Below are 12,195 nucleotides of genomic sequence, written 5' to 3'. Positions count from 1 at the left end.
CTTGGGGCTTTGGAATGGGATAATGTGGCCTTGCAGCTCTGAGTTATCACAGGGACAAGGGAACCACCTGAAATAGGGGTGTTGTCCCTCAAAAAGCAGGTCAGTGGGACGAGAATCCCACTATTTCTCATCATTGTAGAGAGGGGAACACAGACCTAATTAAAGCCCTGCACCTGCTGGCAGCCCCAGTGACCTCAGCAGGGATCCAGCCTGCCATGGCGCTTAAGCCACTTGGAGCATTTGGGGACTGGAGAGCAAGGCCTTTGTTATTTGCAAGGAAAACTGCTCCAGAGAAACAGTCCAGCTCTGCATGGCTTTGTGAACATCAGGCAAGACAAGATCACAGACAGCAACTGAGCTTCAGCAGGCTTATACTCCATAGCTTCACCAGGCTTATGTCCCATAGCTATGTGTGTGTATATCTGTGTGTGCCTACATAAACAATATTATTGCTCTAAAGAGGTGTTTGCATGACATTCTAGAAAAAAGGAAGAAAGAGTAAAAAAAAAAAAGAGGAACTAATTTGTAAGATCCATATAGCAGGAGATGTGGGTTCTTCCTCTGCCTTCTATAAGGAGCACACAAAGGGAGTTGAATGGATCCACCAGCCCTCAGTAACCAGCTTATAACACAATTCAAATTGTTCAGATTTCCTTTTGAGGCTTGTAATTTTATTATTTATTATACACACTGAAACTTCACTTACTCTAATGTCTTATCTAAAAAAACCACACTTGTTTGAAATGAGGTCATGTCCCTTGACATACATTAAGTAATGTGGAAAGCCCCCATTTATCCTAACGCCCATTTATCCATTTTAATACCATTTGAATAAAGAAACTTTCCCAATATGTCAGGCTTTTCTTTTTTTTTAACAAAACCCAAAGTTAATTAAACCAAACTCTACAATATTTATGACTTTTTTGGTAGCTCAATGTGGTTTAGAAAGGTGATGTTAATATTGACATTAATTAACGTCAATCTTAATGTACTGTTACATTAATAGGCTGGCATATCATTCAGCCTAAGGCAATGTTCTCTGCTGTTCAAGCTATTTATAACAAAGTATTTTAAATAGCTTTGCCCCCCACTAAAAAAAAAAAAATCAATTTATACTAAATGTTGTTGCAGAATCAGATTCATCACCGTGGGGATTAAGAAAAAAACGAAAGACCAATTTAATGACAGGATTTAGTTCATTATTTATCTTCTAGCATGTAAATTATAGATTGCCATGAATTTTTCATCCTTTTGGTGCCCACTACCTAATTCATGCGAAAAACATAAGTCTGTGTTACAAAGAGCGAGCTCCCCAGCTCTGTGCATGAGGAGCATCTCCTCTGCCTTGTGACAGACGATAATCTGTCAAAATGAAAAATTAATGGAGGCTCCCTTAATTCATCATCTTCTGCCTCTCTTCTATTAATGGATTTTTTTTCCCCCCCTCAATAACTCTGCTTGCACTGAATAGAGCTGGTGGGTGGGGGGGAGAAGATAAACAGGTCAGCTGACTGCTTCAGCTTCTGCAGGGCACTGCAATTCAGCTGATGGATGGATGACGTGGTATTTATTGAATGCATTGAGGAATCCTGTGGTTTCCAACACAGTCTGGGAGCATGCTGAGATAAAGCTCATACCAAATGTCTCACCACTCTCAGCTTGGTCACAAAGACAATTACTTTGTACAAATGATCATAAAGGAGTGGCGTGAACTAAGCGTGCTGTACTGCGCACAGCTCAGGGCATCCATGGAGCAGTCAATAGAAAGAATAATTAGGATTCAGTTTGATTATAAAATGCATGTGAAAACAAATCAATCCCTCTCTCAAATTACCTTTGATGAAATAATTTATGTTGTTGAACACTCTACTCCTCCCAGGGTCTTAGAGCACAAAAAAGCATTTGTCCAGAGCACAAATATGCCATTTGAAATATTCTTTCTAATTTCCCTAATCACTGAAATCTAAAATCAGAAAGCTGTACCAAAGGTTTTCTGCTTTTCACAACTCATCTGCTTCTGCATGTCTGATGCTTTGCCATGGTTGTGACAGGATAAAGCCCAGGAAAAGCATGCCTCATCACAGCCAGAGCTCTCTGACAGTCCCATGACATGATTGTTAAGGACAGAGGAGCTTTATGGAAATGGATCAGCCTACAAGTGAAATGAATATTTGCTAGGAAGAGCAGAGGGAATTATAATAACAGAAAAGCATTTCCTTTTATAAAGCACATGCAGTGCATACCCATACATGCTTTGATAGAATCATTTTATGCTATGGAAATCCCTACTCAAACATCCATTTTGAACACCACTGTAGCATTGTGAGTAACTCCAGAGCCATTTCACAGAAAATAAAAAACCCCTGTAGCCTGTGTCAAGCTGAGTGGTACTTTCAGAATTAATTTCTGAACTAGTAACCTGCAAAGCCCAGAATTAACAACCTCTCACATATTCATTTTAACCTGCAGCCAAACAGGACCATTTCCATTGAGAACTCTCTGCTCCTCACAGAGCAGTATAAATATTGCAAACAAATCCATTTATCACAATTGGTGGAATATGATCACAGCACTGCAGCCTGGCCATGTCCCCCCAGTGCTGATGGAGAGACGCCCACAGAATGCAGGAGCAAGCCTTGACCCACATTTTGCAGCTTGCTCAAACCAAAACTGCTTCATTAAGGTAGATCCAGCTTGAAACTAAAGAGTCTTGGCCTGGCATGACAGAGGCCAACCTGACAATCCCATTTCTGAATCATGCTTACTACAGCTACAGCTCCATGTCTTAGGCACTGAATACGGTGAAATAATATCTTTCCCCGTGATGGGAAAAATTGGTACTTTACCAGTTTTTCAAAATAATTCCATTTGTTTGTAAAATGTCTTGGTTGGATACGGTAACTTTTGGAGACCTTTCTCACATCCCAAAATAAAATCATATAAAACCTCACAAATACTGAAGGAATTCTAATCTCTGTTAATAGAAAAAAAGACTAATTTATCATTACCAAACATCTTTGCAAATTAATTGACTCTGCACATTCAAAAATGGTTGCAAAGCAAGACATCCTTACAGAAGTGGCAGGACAATGGATCTGCTACAAGAAATCTCCAGGATCAAAACTTATCAAGACCTGAAAGATGCTCTGGTGGCCTCCATATCACCACAGGTGACCATCCACTTCATGTGTCACGTTACAGAAACCACCATTAAAAAAACCAAACCATCATTGTTCCACTTTCTTTTCAAGTCTCAAAAAACATCCAACAGCTTGGAAGCCTGTAATATTACAACTTGCTAAAGAGAGCTCTCTCTCACCAAGTGCAAGGAGATGAAATTTTTATTGCTGCTCTCTATGCTGTACTTGGCCTGGAAACCAAACACCTTTCTCCAAACAAAGTTTACCTGCTATTCACCTAAGCTGATTATTATTTCTTAATAAAGCATTGCTGTACAGGTAAGATTGCACCCATGCAGCACAGCAATTTGCCTTTAAATTCCTGATGATGGAGGATAATGCAAAGGGGAACAAGGGAATCATATTCCTACCTGCCATGGGTCATAAAAGGAGCCCCCAACAACTTCTCTCGTGATCAAGTATTAAATCCTTCAGATACCTAAAAATTATTATGCTGATATGGCTGTTAAGGTCAAGGTTTAAAGTATAATGTGGATCTTAGAAGAAATTCTAGTGATTGATGTAACACATCAGACACTTACCTTGAAAAAGGTATTATTCAGCTGCCTCCACAAGAAGATTAAAAGTGGGGGGAAAAGAAGTTGAAGAACTGGTTAAATGACGAGTGGTTGTTCTCAGTGGTCAATGTAGCAATGAAATTACTGTAAAAAATAGCTGCTGATATTGAAACTTGCCTGCAACATCTTCTGATCTCTCTAATACATGTCCTCCAGGCAGCAGTTCTCTCCTCACCTCAGTAACCTTGTTACACCAGCTGGTTTCAAATATTAGCAATTTTCAAAATCATGTCTGAAAGATGTTTTCTGTAAACTCTGCATGTGAAGTTTCTGAAACTTTCTGACAATCAATCAGGCTCTGTTTTCATTTGCTTGGAGCTCAAGTTACTTGCACACAAATTGTTCCTTTCTGTTTTCTGAAATTGTATCTCATTATTTTTAATGGTTACAGAGAACTTGTGACCACCAAGCTTTTAAACAGTATTGAGATAATGACAATAGAGAAAAGTGGGCAGAATTTTGAAGAACACAGAAAAGTTATAGGGATGTGGGATGAACCATGCTTTGCTGAAGTCTTAGCTCACTACAGGTAACAGCCTGGGGTTTTTCCACAGCCTGGGTTTAGTAACTTATGTCAATTTACATCAAAGCTCCACTGCTTTATCAATAAAGCAATATTCTACTTAAGCAATATTATATATGTTATATAAACACCTTCATCATCCAGCCCACTACAAAACACCAACATTGTACAGATGATTTCCCCGATTATAGAGTTCCAGTTCAGAACATTAGCACTTCCACAGTGGGACAGAAAAGAGCAAAGGAAAGCCACTGAATCTCCACAGCTGGTGCTGCTCTGGTGTGACCCTGGGCTCAGAATGGCAGTAGAGAACCTGAACCCCCTCCTCAGCATCCTCCTCTGTCACATTCATGCCCACAGAAGCTGGGGGCACAACAGAAACATCTGCTCCTTGCTGCTTTGTTTATCTTAGAAAAAAACACATGAAAAAAAAAAAAAAAAAAAGCCCAACAAACTAGAACAAAAAAAAAAGAATAAATAAGGGGGAAAAGTCTTTAACTCACATGACTGGAAAAATTCAGTTTCAGTTGCGTACATTTAAGTGAATGAGGCACTGAAAGTAAGTCCCTAGACAATGTGCTTCTGAGCAGAAAGTTCACCTTTTCCAGGTACTGGATGGAGTTTGAAAGAATGAACTTGAAATTAAGTGGGAAAGGTTGGGGAAAAGCAAAAGCTTTGGTATCCATAGGAAACCTGCCCCAAGGCTGGATCAGCTTAAGATTTTGCTGCTCTAACACCACAGCACTACCAGACACAATGTTCCACATTATTATTTAGGGTCCTTTACACCACTTTTGTTACAAAGTGACATAAATGCAGCCCTTAAAGCCCCCTGAGGTCTGTTCCATCCAGGCTTTGTTCATACCTGCCTGTGCCCTGCCTGGAGTCAATCCTGATTTCCAGCTGTGTCAGTGGGAGCAGGATCAGGCCCTCTCCAGAACCAGGACACAAACATGTTGTGGCCACAAGATGTGTTTATGACTGAGATTAGCTTCATTAAAACACAAACTCACAGAAATAAAAATATGAGGCACCTGATTTTGAATAAATTACCTTCATAAAATTATGGTCTTTTCTTTGCACTGCAATATTCACAGGAAATTAATGAGGTTGTCAGATGAATTCTATGAAGATTTATGTGCTGATTAGGTGACATATCTTAAAACAAAATAAAATAATAAAGAACCTCTTCCATTAAAAAATCAGCACATTTAATCTGAATCCAATTTTTTATCAGATTACTTCTGTTTAGTGGCAAATAGTTCCTTTGTTTAAAAACCCTTCACAAAGACAAAGCCTCAGGAAAACATTTTGTAAAAGTATTCTGAAAGTCAAAGTCATTTTGACAGAAATCAACCCAGAAATAATTTCTCCCTGAAGGAATCCTGCTTTATTTTAATGATGTCTGGATTGTTTCCATTTAAATAGAGTAATGGGAATTTTGTTAAAAAATTTGATTCAAACTGTCCATTTTAACAATGATCTTTCTTGTAAGCTTAGCCAGTAATTTGTCATATACATTTTGTTCAAGTGGAGAAAACAAATATTAAAGGAAAACAATTTGACTAAAAACATCTTCCCTTCATTAAGGAGCTTTATGTTCTAATGTCTGAAAGTGAAAGTCTGCTTTAATGGCTGCTGGGAGCTGGGGATCTCTCTGTCAGACACTTACCAAGGCTTGCTTTCTGGGTAATAGAGGCTATTTATGGGGCTTTTCATGACCTTTCTTCTTGGTACTGCCAACAGAGGAATACTGCAGCCATCTCTTTTGCATCCACATATCTGCTTGCTCACGGATTATTGTCTCGATTGTTTTCTTCATTTTGAAGAAAAATGTTGCATGTAATTAAAACAAGATAACAGCACGGGGCTGTGTGTTCTATCACACATCTCCCCAGTCCCTGCAGTCATTACACACACTAAGGTACATTACACTGTGGAGACAGATAGACTGGAGCTAAACTCCTGGCTTTATCGCCCCGTGCAGCTCGCAGCCTGGCCCACATTCTGGAAGGCATTTCTTCAGTGAGAAAAGTGCTCCCTGGCTTTTAAAGGAAAGAAGAACCCCACCCTGTAATTGTTTACCCAAATCTCAGTCTTCCCAAGTTAATTTGAAAGCCTATTTACTTTGAGTAATCCATTTAATTTTGCTTTGTGAAAAGTAGACATACTCTGATTCAAAAGTGAGTTCCAGAAATCCCCTCCACGTAAACACTTCATCCTGAAAACTCCTTGTCATAGCTTTAAACAGGGTTACTCTGGGTGCAACAGAAGATAAAAAAACTGCTCATTTTGGGGATTTCTAACCCAACAGCAGTGAACCTCTACAGATCTCCATCCGTCAGCTGTATAGGCACATGCTCTAGTGCCAGCTTCAGACTCCAAGGAGTCACATTCCTGCATCTCACAACAGCACCAGTCAGCTCAACTTTTTAACAGCATTCTCAGCATGATTTCCTTTTACAAAGAGGATTTGTACAATGTTGTGCAGTCATTTACAAAGTTTCGTTTTGGTTTTCAAGTTTAAGAAGAGTGGATATAGTGTGTTGCACTCCAAACCCACTGGTAGCACACTTTGAGTAGAAAAACTTACACGTTGCTATTCTGTCACAATTGCTGTTAATTAATAGTCCTTTGTCTAATGATAATTAATTTGGACCCAAGTACTGAATGTCTGAACTGGCCCCCAATGTCCAAGTGCTAGAAATGAGCCAGGGGTTCACCAAGTGTCAGCACCAAGTACTTGGATTTGGGAAAGGTGTTTTTACATAACAGCACAACCGAAGTTTGGAAAAAGAAGCTTCCAAAGCAGCCCCAGTGAATACAACCTTACTAAAGCAAAACCTGGTTATCTAAGCTATCAGAGTTGAGCAGCACTGGGGGTAATTGCCACTATGTCCTACTGCCCAGGTTTCCCCTATGGTTCCAATTGAGACTAAAGTTGAGAGCGATATGAGGCTCTGAAAAATAAATAATTCAGAAGCTTATTAAGGTTCTACAGTTCAGTATGCAAAACTTTGGAGGAGCCAGGTAGCTGGCTCCTTTTCCAACCTGAGAGAGGCTGTTTGCGTATACATCTGTAATGAGAAAACAGCCTTGAATTTCAGGAAATAACTGATCACAGAATTCTACCAAGCGAGAAGGACTCCTCAAGCTGGAGTCTCAGAGACCTGGGTACACAGCACAGACTTCTACCTCTGGCTGTGATGAGATGTCTGGCAACAATAAGCAGACTGTTATCATCACAAGGGATCAAGTGCTCCAAGCAGGGAGGGTTTCACTGTCTCCCTGTGCTCTGGTTCAGTGCTTAACACCATAATTGTCCCTGCATTTGCTTCCTCCACCTGCCAGGCTAAGTCCTGCGCAGTCCCTGCAGTCTGGTGGTGCAGCAGGCTCAACACAGACACTTTCTGGACTGAGTCCAGAGAGCTTTTATTTTATTTTCAACATTAGAATAACCAGATGAGCATGGTTAAGCTTAACACCACTGCAAGTGCTTGTCTGCATATCCCTGCTCTGTCCTCACCAGAGCCTCTGCAAGTCAATGCCAAGAGACTTCACCCCAACTCAAGATGCTGCTGCCATTTGCCTGCAGAGTGTTGGTCAGGTGTGTCAGAGGTGTAACAGCTAAATATTGCTTGGACATTTCTAAAGTAACTTTAGATTTTGTTTTTCTCTCTATATAAATAAAATATCAACTGCTGATTTACACGGTATGACACTCCTGGCTCCCAGTTTAAGACCCAGAGCAAACCCTGGCAATCAGCTGAGCTCTGGGCCACCTGGAAGCCTGGCAATGGCACACCTCAGCCCCCTGGGCAGAGCTGGATAAACCACAGTGCTCACTGCCACCATAGGAACTAAAGGCTGGAGTGAAGAAGGAACAGTTCTGGCCCTGTGGATATCTGTGAGGCAGACAGAGAGCAGGTGTGGTCTCCCTGAGTTGCCCTTGCAAATTAAACAGATGTTGGATGGTCATGGCCCTGCACAGTCCCCCAAAGACCAAGAGCAGGAGCTCCCTGGGTTCCTGGGACTGTTCCAAAGCACAACCACACAGCACAAAGCTCTTTGGACACTTGGACTGTCAAGGAGCTGAAGGAGACTGATCTCTGATGTTAGAGCAAATCTCTCTGCCAATTTGTAAACAAAGAGAAGACAAACATTTCTAATTAAATAATTGAAATATTTTTTTTATCATGAGGAAAAGCTAATCTCCTCCTTTCCTCAGATTTCTGTACTCTTGGATGCAGATGAACTATTTTTCCTGAAAGTTCTCTAAAATATTTAGCCTGAAGCAAATATTTGCATAAAAACTTTTAGTTTGAATAATTAAAACCTGGCAAGTGAAAATGCCAAATGCTGGACTACCTTAAAAGTAAGCAGTGTTACCAACTCCATCTGCAACAGACACTTGCATAACATTTTATGAAACCCTTTAGGGCAGGAAAAATTGCACTTTCTCTGCTGACATAATAATAATTTTGTATATGAAAGTGCTACAAATCTTCTAAATTAGAGATGTCAGTGGTAAAAAGCAAACAAGGACCAGAAAAGATCATAGCTCTACTTCCCAAACATCATGACATAGCTGCTGCACAAAATCTGTGTGTAAAATGCCTCTGAGAAAAGCAGAAGAGCAGTCTGGTTTTCAGACAGCAATCTGCAAAATTGAAAAACACTTTTTTGCTTTATTTAAAAAAAAAAGAGAGAGATAAAACAATTTTGAATGAAAAGTCTTTAAGTTAAAGACTTTTTTATTTGAGCACTGATTTTATTAAATGTGGATGTGACTTGATTTCTAAGTGAACAATTAAATGTTATATGTATGAGGTGGATCAGAATGGTGCATATACGGACATAACTTAATACATCAGTAAATGTTGCCAGAATGTTACCATAGATTGCCTAAGTTTATTAATTAAAGAACTCTGAGCCACTGACCAATCATTTCTTAGGCTATATAGGAATAAAAAACTTTTAGGCAATGTATAAAGGTATTCTTTCTATCAGCTGCAACAAAGCATTTGATGGATGAAACAAGTCAAAAAAACCCTCCACAAAACAACCAAACAAAAAAGAAGCTGTACAGGAAGACAGGATAAAGGACAGGGTTTATGGCCCAGGCCTCTCCCCAGAATTACAGGTTCTCTTTAAAGATGGCTTAGATAAATATCTTTCATGAAAAGCTTAAATGTCTTGCTGATCTTGCCTTAGGATAAGGGAGGATTAGTCAACCCCCTTGAGGTTGCCTTTCATCAGAACTGTCTATAATGCTATGTTTGTAAAATGTTAGGGATTATCTTGGCAATAAGACTGTCTCCTGTTAGAACAAGACCTTAAAGAGGCGAATTAATGACTCTGACTAATTGGATAATGCAGCAAAGGATGGGTCACGTGCTGCATCCAGGTCGAGCCCTGGTCCAAGCTGGCACAGCCCTGCACTACAGCTGGCTCTTGGCTGCACAGATTGAGAAGTTGTGGCCAGCACTGGTGTGGGGGAAGCTGATCCTGCAAAGGTCATTTCCTAACATGATAAATGCTGCAGCAAGGCTGGCCCTGCCCGCTGCCTGCTGCGCCGAGCTCTGTTCCGAGATAAGCACGGCGAATTCCTGCACGTGCGGGATGGAAATATCAGCAGGCTGTTTGCTGTGCTGGGGCAGTGTGGGAGGTGACCTTTCCTCTGGCTTGCTCTTCTCATCATCTGCTCTCTGATACAGCAGCAGCCGGGCGCAGAGTGAGAAGGGAGCAGCTCTTGCACGGGTGATAGCAGCTGCTGCAGAGCCAGCTGTGCTGGAGGGTGCCCCTCACTGACCGCAGGGCAGCCACAGCAGGAGCTCTGCCTTGCTGTCATTCCCCAGCACAGGTGTGTTTTAGGCAGACCTGACCTGTTCTCAGTGAGAGCAGCAGCCTGGCTGCAGCCCAGGGTATTCCCCCCTGACACAGGGCAGGGCAGTGCCCTCTCAGGCTGCCTGGCACAATTAGCACCCACATGACTGCAGGGCACACTCTCGTGCTGCTCTCATCCTGACAAAGTCTCAGTGCAAAACTCCCTGTTCTCCTTCAAGTCCCAGCCCAACCAGCCTAAGCAGAGCCTGGCCTTAAGCATCCTTGAACAATTGAATATATTTCTCAGTTATTCACAGACAACACCATGGCTCTTAACTCGTCACCTCAAGGTCCTTTCCAGAGCCAGGCAGGCTTTTTTTTGCAAAGATATCCATTAACATTTGACAGACTGAGCCTTATAGCAAATGTTCTGCAAGGACCCCAGCAGGTGATCCAAAGTTCCTCCCTCCCACTGCAGGCTCTGCTGGCCTCACAAACACTTCAGGAAGGACCCCAAATCTTGGCTTCTGTGCCATTATTTCTCCTGTTTTCAATAAACCAGGGCCTCAGTGGGGCTTTTTATTTCTTCCAGGCACTTGATTGCATTTAGCCTTTTACCGCTTTAGTGAACTAATTTTCAATCAACTTAAAAATGAATTCCAAATGTAGGGTCCATAATTAAAAAGAAACAGTTAATCCTTTGTGACAATCTGAGTCCAAAATTATGCTTCTAAATTATTTGGACAATCATTTAGGGGGAAAAAAGAAATCTCTTTCCCAAGGCTGATTACATCAATGCTCTAAAGAAACATTTCTTCCTTAGGTCTGATTTCCCTGGTGGTTGTGATATAAACCCTGAACTTCTTAAATGTCACTTAATTTATATGATTTTTCTGTTTACCCTTTTAAAATGACAAGTTGTTCTCTAGTATTTATGTCTGTTTGAAAATTAGTTATCATGGGCAATCCAGTGCTGCAGTTGCATTTCTGTTAGCTTAAGCTTAGTAAGCACTTACCATAAAAAGAGAAAATAAAAATATGCCTACTCTTACTTTTTCAGTCTTTCCCTTTTTTTGCTGCATCGTTCACCAATTTTAAACAAACTACTCAACTAACTTTTTACACTTTGATTCCTGACAGGGTAAGAAATTTAAACTGGTAACTGCTTTGCCTTTGGTGAGCGATTGAAGGAGTTAAGGGCCTGCTTTTAACTCTCCATTGCTGCCAAGGGTTAATTAATTTCACTCCAGCATGTGGTCCCCACTGAACTCTCCTCCTGTGGCATCACCTTGCGGTGGGCAGTGCCTTGCAAACATTATAATCTTTTCAGAAGACCTTTTGACAGTAATGAAATTAAATTGACCTGTGTTGCATCTGGTCTCTGAATTAAGATGGCAAGATTTGTAGACATCAATTTGGACTGGAGAAGCATAGCCCAGCTCCCCAGATCATGCTGAATTTAAAACAATCTCTTTTTCCCATAATTATTTTACAGTCTTTCCAAAAGGCCATCCCTCTTTAACACAAGAAAGTCAAAACAAGTTAATCATACTTAACAGGCACATATGAATTACCTGTGTTTATAACCTGTGCTTGTAGTTATTTTACATCAGTGAAAAAAAAGTGAGTGAACTTTGAAATTATCCTGTATGGCAAAATAGTTTTGGAAAACTGTAGAGAATGCCCACATTGTATTTGAGGCTGGGAAGATACAACAACCAGGAAGAGAATTCATTAGAATAAAATGTAAAAACATCTTTTCACTCTTACCTAGGGAGACAAGTCTTGTGTTGCTGCACTGTCTGTATGCCTCTAACAACTTCTGAGACTAAAAAAGTTCCTTTTCTAAGTTTATAGCATGGGGCAGATCTCTGGGATGTGTATTCCCAAAGATTTGATAAAGAAGGGACAAAACTCAGTATCAGAAACATCATGCATGTGGTTCTTTCTCTGGTCAGTGATCACTACTATTGAATCTCAGATTAAATGAAAATAGGTTCTTCCCCATTCCTCCATGCAATTTGAGTCTCAAACTAAGAGAAATTCCCACCAGTGTCAACCACTTAATTCTACCTGATTACCTGCTATA

The sequence above is a fragment of the Ammospiza caudacuta genome, chromosome 17 (assembly GCF_027887145.1).
Source record: "Ammospiza caudacuta isolate bAmmCau1 chromosome 17, bAmmCau1.pri, whole genome shotgun sequence".
Classification (NCBI taxonomy): Eukaryota; Metazoa; Chordata; class Aves; order Passeriformes; family Passerellidae; genus Ammospiza; species Ammospiza caudacuta.
Note: the sequence above shows the minus strand (reverse complement) of the source record.